Source organism: Neoarius graeffei, chromosome 21 (genome assembly GCF_027579695.1).
Source record: "Neoarius graeffei isolate fNeoGra1 chromosome 21, fNeoGra1.pri, whole genome shotgun sequence".
In the NCBI taxonomy this organism is placed as follows: domain Eukaryota; kingdom Metazoa; phylum Chordata; class Actinopteri; order Siluriformes; family Ariidae; genus Neoarius; species Neoarius graeffei.
The window spans coordinates 19,007,575-19,016,368 of NC_083589.1; positions in this window are offsets into that span (position 1 = coordinate 19,007,575).

Sequence of the window (8,794 nt, forward strand, 5' to 3'; positions counted from 1 at the left end):
TGCCCAAGTCGGCACGACACCGTCCGACTTGCGCAAACTCATCATGCCAATGCGGGAAGTACGTAAACTATGCGCAAACTATGCGTGAACTCGTCGTGCCAGTTCGTGAATGTGGACGGGCACGCATTCGTGAACTCGTCGTGAACTATGCGTGAACTAGTCGTGAACAGTACGGGAGCCTCCCAGTTCGTGCCCCAAAATGGCACGACTTACCACGACAAAATCATGGCCAAAAGTTGTGCAAGTGTCAGCCTAGGGATAGAAGCCCACCATCCCTAAAAAGGAATGAAGTTGCTTCCTTGTTTGTGGCAAAGGATATGACTCAAGTCAAGTTTATTTGTATAGTGCTTTTAACAATAGACATTATCACAAAGTAGCTTTACAGAAAATTAAAGACATAAGCTACTTTTATCCCTAATTTATCCTCAATGAGCAAGCCTGACAGTGGCAATGAAAAACTTCCTCAGACAACATGAGAAAGAAAGCTCAAGAGGAACCAGACTCTAAAGGGAACCCATTCCCATTTGGGTGATAACATGATTGTAAATAAATTGCTTCTATAACAGGGTCCAATAAAGTCACAAAGTAGAACTGTGAAACCAAGAAATTCATTATAGTTTTAACATGAAGTCTGTTTTGTTGAAGTTATAAACTGTTCATTGATGGAAACTTGACTGCAAAACTGTTCATGACAACTGCAGTCCTAAAGTTCACAACTCAACTGAAGTCCTCAAACATAAATGTATGACTGTATGTGTCTAGCCCAGCCCATATGGACAGTCAAAAGCCACACTTGGAAGATGTACGACTTCCAAGTGCGACTTTTGACTGTCCATATGGGTCGTCCACCACAGGAGCAAAGTGATGAGACTCCAGCCAGACGTAGGGCATCAGGATGGATCAGCCAGGTCTAAGGAGCAGAAAAGGTCAGCATCTTGGTCTCAGGATTGACATGTAACTCAGAGGGACAGACAGAGTGAAGGGGGGAGAAAGAGAGAGAGAAAACACAGGTTGTTAGGTATGCCCAATGTCACCTAATGAGGAAAAACGGTACACGTTTTGCACTGAGTGTAAGCTGGGACTCTGGCAAAACTAACTATGACAGCATAACTAAAAGGGGAGAACCAGAAGGTAACAAAGACAAGAGGGCACCCTGGGACATAAAGCAGCCAGACACTACACCGTCAACAAACTCAAGTGAGCGAGTGAGTGGGGGGGCTGACAGCATCCATACTGTACACCCCAGTTTACCAAAACACTCTATGTCTGAGGACCCTCCAGATCTACTCCTTTACTGAATAAAACTATTAATAAAAGGCTTGAATAAACAGATATATTTTCAGCCTAGACTTAAACACAGACTGTATCTGAGTCCCAAACACTACTTGGAAGGCTGTTCCATAACTGTGGGGCTTTGTAAGAAAAGGCTCTGTCCCCGATGTAGCCTTCACTATATGAGGTACCAGCAGACAGCCTGCACCTTTTGATCTAAGTAGGCATGCTGGGCCATAAAGAACCAGAAGTTCGCTCAGGTACTGTGGCATGAGACCATTCAGTGCTTTAAAAGGTCAATAGTAGTACTTTATAATCAATATGAAATTTGATTGGGAGCCAATGTAGTGTGGATAAGACAGGGGTGATGTGGTCATATCTTCTAGTTCTAGTAAAGACTCTTGCTGCTGCATTTTGAACTAACTGGAGCTTGTTTATGCACTTATGGGAACATCCAGACAGTTAGGCATTACAACAATCCAATGTAGAGGTAACAAAAGCATGAATTAGTTTTTCTGCATCATGTAGTTACATTATATTTCTTAGTAATATTTCTGAAATGAAAGAAAGCTATCTGGGTAATGTTATCAATATGAGTTTCAAATGAAAGACTGGAGTCAGTGATCACACTGAGGTCTTTTACTGCTGCACATGAAGAAACAGAAAGGTAATCCAGAGTTACTGTGTAATCAGAAAACCTACTTCTAGCTGCCTGTGGTCGTAGTGGAAGTACTTCTGTCTTGTCAGAATTAAGCAGAAGGAAGTTAATAAGCATCCAGTGTCTAATGTCCTTTACACATTCCTCAATTCTATTAAGCTGGTGTCTCTCATCCGACTTTGCAAAAACATCCAACTGTGTGTCATCAGCATAACAGTGGAAACTAATACCATGCTTACGAATAATATCACCCAGAGGTAATATCTCATCTCATTATCTCTAGCCGCTTTATCCTTCTACAGGGTCGCAGGCAAACTGGAGCCTATCCCAGCTGACTACGGGCGAAAGGCGGGGTACACCCTGGACAAGTCGCCAGGTCATCACAGGGCTGACACATAGACACAGACAACCATTCACACTCACATTCACACCTACGGTCAATTTAGAGTCACCAGTTAACCTAACTTGCATGTCTTTGGACTGTGGCGGAAACCAGAGCACCCGGAGGAAACCCACGCGGACAAGGGGAGAACATGCAAACTCCACACAGAAAGGCCCTTGCCAGCCCCGGGGCTCGAACCCAGGACCTTCTTGCTGTGAGGCGACAGCGCTAACCACTACACCACCGTGCCACCCAAGGTAATATATATAAAGAAACAAAGCAGTGGGCCTAAGACAGAACCTTGTGGAACACCAAACTTTACCTCACTATGTCTAGAAAAAAAATCACCATTTACATCAATAAACTGTTAGTGATCAGTTAGATAAGACCTGAGCCAGGAGAGGGCCATTCCCATAACTCCCACAACATTATCCGAAAGAATGGAATGATCAATGGTTTCAAAAGCTGCACTCAGGTCAAGCAATAAAAGCAGGGAGACACAGCCCTGATCAGATGTCAACAGTAGGTTGTTGACTACTTTAACTAGTGCTGTCTCTGTGCTATGATGAGGTTTAAATCCTGGCTGATACATTTCATGGATGTTATTCTTATGTAGATATGAGCATAACTGCTGTGCTACAGCTTTTTCTAGGATCTTGGAGATAAAGGGGAGGTTTGATATTGGCCTATACTTGGACAGCTGACAGGGGTCGAGGTCAGGATTTTTAATCAGGGGCTTGTTAACTGCTAGTTTAAAGAATTTGGGTACATAGCCAATTCTAAAGGAAGAATTTATTTTTTTTAGAAGTGCTTCACTTGCTTCTGGTATTATCTGTTTATTGTGTAGGTAAGGGATCTAGTACACAAGTTGAGGATTTTGATGTGGAAATTTATGAAATTCATTGAATTTCTCTAAGGGGAGTAAAACATTCTAATTGGTGATTTGATACAGTTATATTGTTAACTACAGGGTTACTTAAATTATCTGACCTTAAATTAGTAGTTTGAATTTTTTTGTCAGATATTTTCAATTTTGTCATTGAAAAAATTCATGAAGTCTACTACATATTGCAGGTGTGCATGTGTCTATAGTGGTCTTCTCATCTTATCTCATTATCTCTAGCCGCTTTATCCTGTTCTACAGGGTCGCAGGCAAGCTGGAGCCTATTCCAGCTGACTATGGGCGAAAGGCAGGGTACACCCTGGACAAGTTGCCAGGTCATCACAGGGCTGACACATAGACACAGACAACCATTCACACTCACACCTATGGTCAATTTAGAGTCACTAGTTAACCTAACCTGCATGTCTTAGGACTGTGGGGGAAACCGGAGCACCCAGAGGAAACACATGCGGACACGGGGAGAACATGCAAACTCCGCACAGAAAGGCCCTCGCCGGCCACGGGGCTCGAACCCGGACCTTCTTGCTGTGAGGCGACAACGCTAACCACTACACCACCGTGCCGCCCCTATAGTGGTCTTTTTCCTCATTAATTTTGCTACAGTATTAAATAGAAATCTAGGATTATTTTTGTTATTGTCTATTAGGGTGGAGAGATACATTGATCTAGCAGCACTAAGAGCTTTTCTATAAAGGTATGCGTCGACTTATGATTGCGTTTGGTTACGACTGACCGGTCGTAAACCGATCTGGTCGTAAGTCGGCCTATGTTAAATGAACGTAAGTATATTGTGATGTGTAATGATATTGTAATCATCTTAAAGTCTTATTTTATCAACATTTTCTTATTTCATTACCTTGGCTCATTATTTGGTTTAAGTCAAACACTACATACTACAGTACAATTCATTTAATATGTGCAAAACAAAAAATATGAAATACAGGTGTGAAAAATAGAAAACATTTTAGTTTGAAACATACCAAAATACAAATGTAAAACATAGCAAAATACAAAACTTAGTGACCACTGGCATCACTGGTGCTTGGCTGTGGGTCGTCTACGTCATCATCAGCTGTTGCAGCGCTCGGGCTGGCAGGAGGATTTGCTCGTTTCATAAACCAAGAACTGGGGCAGAAACTGTTGTACACGGCGAGAGGCTGGATGCTGGGCGCTGCCAGGAGCTGGGGCGGAAACTGTCATACGCTTAGCTAGCTTAGCTGGGAAACACTTGCCAGTCATAACCAGATGGTCGTAAAGTCAATCGGTCGTAAGTTGCATAGGTCGTAAGTCGACGACTACCTGTACTTCAGGAAGCTCTCCTTCCATGCAATATATATATATATATATATATATATATATATATATATATATATATATATACAGTGCCTTGCAAAAGTATTCATCCCCCTTAGTGTTTGTCCTGTTAAGTCACATTACAAACTGTAATTAAAATGGATTTTTGGAGGGTTAGCATCATTTGATTTACACAACGTGTCTACCACTTTAAAGGTGCACATTGTTTTTTTTTTTTATTGTGACACAATAATTAAGATGAAAAAACAGAAATCTGAAGTGTGCATAGGTACCCCCAAAGTTAATACTTTATAGAGCCACCTTTTGCTACAATTACAGCTGCAAGTCTCTTGGGGTATGTCTCTATTTGCTTAGCACATCTAGCCACTGGGATTTTTGCCCATTCCTCAAGGAAAAACTGCTCCAACTCCTTCAAGTTAGATGGGTTGTGGTGTACAGCAATCTTCAAGTTATGCCACAGATTCTCAATTGGATTAAGGTAGGGTGACCAGATTTCCCTAGTCTGAAACTGGGACACTTTTGCGCGCGACCATGCTCGTGCACACACACCTTTTTTTATGTAAATATGACACTCAGAGAGGTGCTCTTATCATTTTGTTGAAGCTCACATTTATCAACATCTCACATGAAATAAAACAAAGGCATTTTGTTATCTAGTAGCATAGTGGTATACAGATCAGTTAAATTATGGTCAGGCAACAGATTTTGTAATGGCTGAGAATAGGCCAGGCTATGTCCATAGGCCAAATTTAAACTGATTTATTTCACCTGTTTGTGAGAACACCAAGAAGAATGCATATGCACATGTAGGCTATATCTCTAAAATTGTATGCACTATAGCATGAACTTACCATAAAAAGTAGATATGTGACCTCAACATAGCCTAGGTCAGAATCAACCTTACTAACCATTCCCCACAACTGAATGAATAAAGCAAGAAGATGTGTACAAAAGTGAACACTTTAATGGAAGGTGCAACAAGCTGTTCAACACAGCAGTATGGCCAAACTATCAGAATGGTATGTTAAACAGAAACAAAAAAGAGACAAGTGATTTGAGAATATACACTCAAACAAAACAGCAATAAAGGAGGAGAGGGGCGACAGCCCGAGGAAAGCCCCCACAGGAGTGCACATCATTTGCAACATAGGCTACCCAACTCAGTACAAGAACAAAGCACAGGAAAGCTAAGGTGACTGTCAATCCACCCACCCTAAACAAAATGCATTAGCCTACGTATATTTACAAGAAGAGTGATCCGTTTTAATGTGATCCTGTATATCGGCGTTACCACCGTGAGCTACGGAGAAGGAACACTTACAGTGTGTGCAGTAGGCTTCGTGCGCATTGTTCTGCACCTCTCGGAGGAAGGGGTAGGTGCCCTGTAAATCTTTGGAAAAGGTACATTTTCTTTTCAGCATAATTGCTGCGGCATTACTGCTGCCAGCTGCTAGACAAAGAACATTCGCGCCAGTTAATGTTTATTTTATTGTTGCATGGCAACACGTTCTGTTGTCAGGAATAATGTGGCTAAATAAACACCCATGCCACAGGGCCAGGGGGCAGTAACCAGGAAAAAGTTTGCGATTCCTGTCAATTCATCAAAATAGTAAATGCAGACATTTCTCTGCTAATGATTCCCACGCTGCTCAGTTGCAAATGTCGTGAGTGGCGAAAACCGGGACATATCCATGTCCCGACAGACTTTTGTCAGGACTCGGGACACACAACCCCAAATCGGGACTGTCCCGGTAAAACCGGGACGTCTGGTCACCCTAGATTAAGGTCTGGGCTTTGATTAGACCATTCCAAGACATTTAAATGTTTCCCTTTAAACCACTCCAGTGTAGTTTTAGCAGTATGTTCAGAGGTGGACAAAGTACCCAACTTCATTATTTAAGTCAAAGTACAGATCCCACTGGTCAAATGTTACTCCAATACAAGTGGAAGTTGTCCAGTCAAATTTTTACTCAAGTTAAAGTACTGAAGTACTTGCTTTTAAAAATACTGAAGTTTTAAAAGTACATTTTGTGTCAATGCATCATTGTATGATTGCCACAATGCTTACAAAACCTAATGCCATAACCAGAGACAGAAATGTGAATTCATAAAATGAACACATGCTGTGCCATTATGGTGGTATAATGTTAAGCTAGCTACAGTGGTGCTTGAAAGTCTGTGAACCCTTTAGAATTTTCTATATTTCTGCATAAATATGACCTAAAAAAGCATCAGATTTTCACACAAGTCTTAAAAGTAGATAAAGAGAACCCAGTTAAACAAATGAGACAAAAATATCATATTGGTCATTTATTTATTGAGGAAAATGATCCAATATTACATATCTGTGAGTGGCAAAAGTATGTGAACCTCTAGGATTAGCAGATAATTTGAAGGTGAAATTAGAGTCAGGTGTTTTCAATCAATGGGATGACAATCAGGTGTGAGTGGGCACCCTGTTTTATTTAAAGAACAGGGATCTATCAAAGTCTGATCTTCACAACACATGTTTGTGGAAGTGTATCATGGCACAAACAAAGGAGATTTCTGAGGAATCTCAGAAAAAGCATTGTTGATGCTCATCAGGCTGGAAAAGGTTGCAAAACCATCTCTAAAAAGTTTGGACTACACCAATCCACAGTCAGACAGACTGTGTACAAATGGAGGAAATTCAAGACCACCATTACCCTCCCCAGCAGTGGTTGACCAACAAAGAGCAAGGCGTATAATAGTCGGCGAGGTCACAAAGGACCCCAGGGTAACTTCTAAGCAACTGAAGACCTCTCTCACATTGGCTAAGGTTAATGTTCATGAGTCCACCATCAGGAGAACACTGAACAACAATGGTGTGTATGGCAGGGTTGCAAGGAGAAAGCCACTGTTCTCCAAAAAGAACATTGCTGCTCATCTGCAGTTTGCTAAAGATCATGTGGACAAGCCAGAAAGCTATTGGAAAAATGTTTTGTGGGTGGATGAGACCAAAATAGAACTTTTTGGTTTAAATGAGAAGCGTTATGTTTGGAGAAAGGAAAACACTGCATTCCAGCATTAGAACCTTATCCCATCTGTGAAACATGGTGGTGGTAGTATCATGGTTTGGGCCTGTTTTGCTGCATCTGGGCCAGGATGGCTTGATGTCATTGATGGAACAATGAATTCTGAATTATACCAGTGAATTCTAAAGGAAAATGTCAGGACATCTGTCCACAAACTGAATCTCAAGAGAAGGTGGGTCATGCAGCAAGACAACGACTCTAAGCACACAAAGTCATTCTACCAAAGAATGGTTAAAGAAGAATAAAGTTAATGTTTTGGAATGGCCAAGTCAAAGTCCTGACCTTAATCCAATCGAAATGTTGTGGAAGGACCTGAAGCGAGCAGTTCATGTGAGGAAACCCACCAACATCCCAGAGTTGAAGCTGTTCTGTATGGAGGAATGGGCTAAAATTCCTCCAAGCTGGTGTGCAGGACTGATCAACAGTTACCAGAAACGTTTAGTTGCAGTTATTGCTGCACAAGGGGGTCACACCAGATATTGAAAGCAAAGGTTCACATACTTTTGCCATTCACAGATATGTAATATTGGATCATTTTCCTCAATAAATAAATGATCAAGTATAATATTTTTGCCTCATTTGTTTAACTGGGTTCTCTTTATCTACTTTTAGGACTTGTGTGAAAATCTGATTATGTTTTAGGTCATATTTATGCAGAAATATAGAAAATTCTAAAGGGTTCACAAACTTTCAAGCACCACTGTAGTTAATGAAACTCCACCTGACATGCTAGCAAACGCTTTTCAAACTTGAAATCATATTGGGTAACTAATGCTACTATAAAGATTTCTATATTCTGTTCATTTGGCAAGATCATGCTAAAACATATTTCTGAAAGGACTTCAGAAAAGTTAAGATTATTCACGTTAGCGTAACTCCATTTTTACATTAACGGTGTCCAAGTTAACTCGCTATGTGTTAACATTAGCCGTGGACAAGGCTACGGCAACTTGGCAGACAAATCCATAGAAAGTCATTTGACTAACCAGACTGCATAGCTATTGCAACACTATTGCTAGCTCTAAAAGCACAGACAACTTTGTTGCAAGCTTTCTCTTGGAACAAAACATTTATATACCTCAATATGCTTCCGCAGGTTGGATGGCGAGTTTTTGTAGGCCATGATATGGTTCGTTTTCGGGAAACAAAGCAAACATTTAAAACGAAACAAATCTTTAATCTTTTCAGAAAACTGAAACATGGGTTCT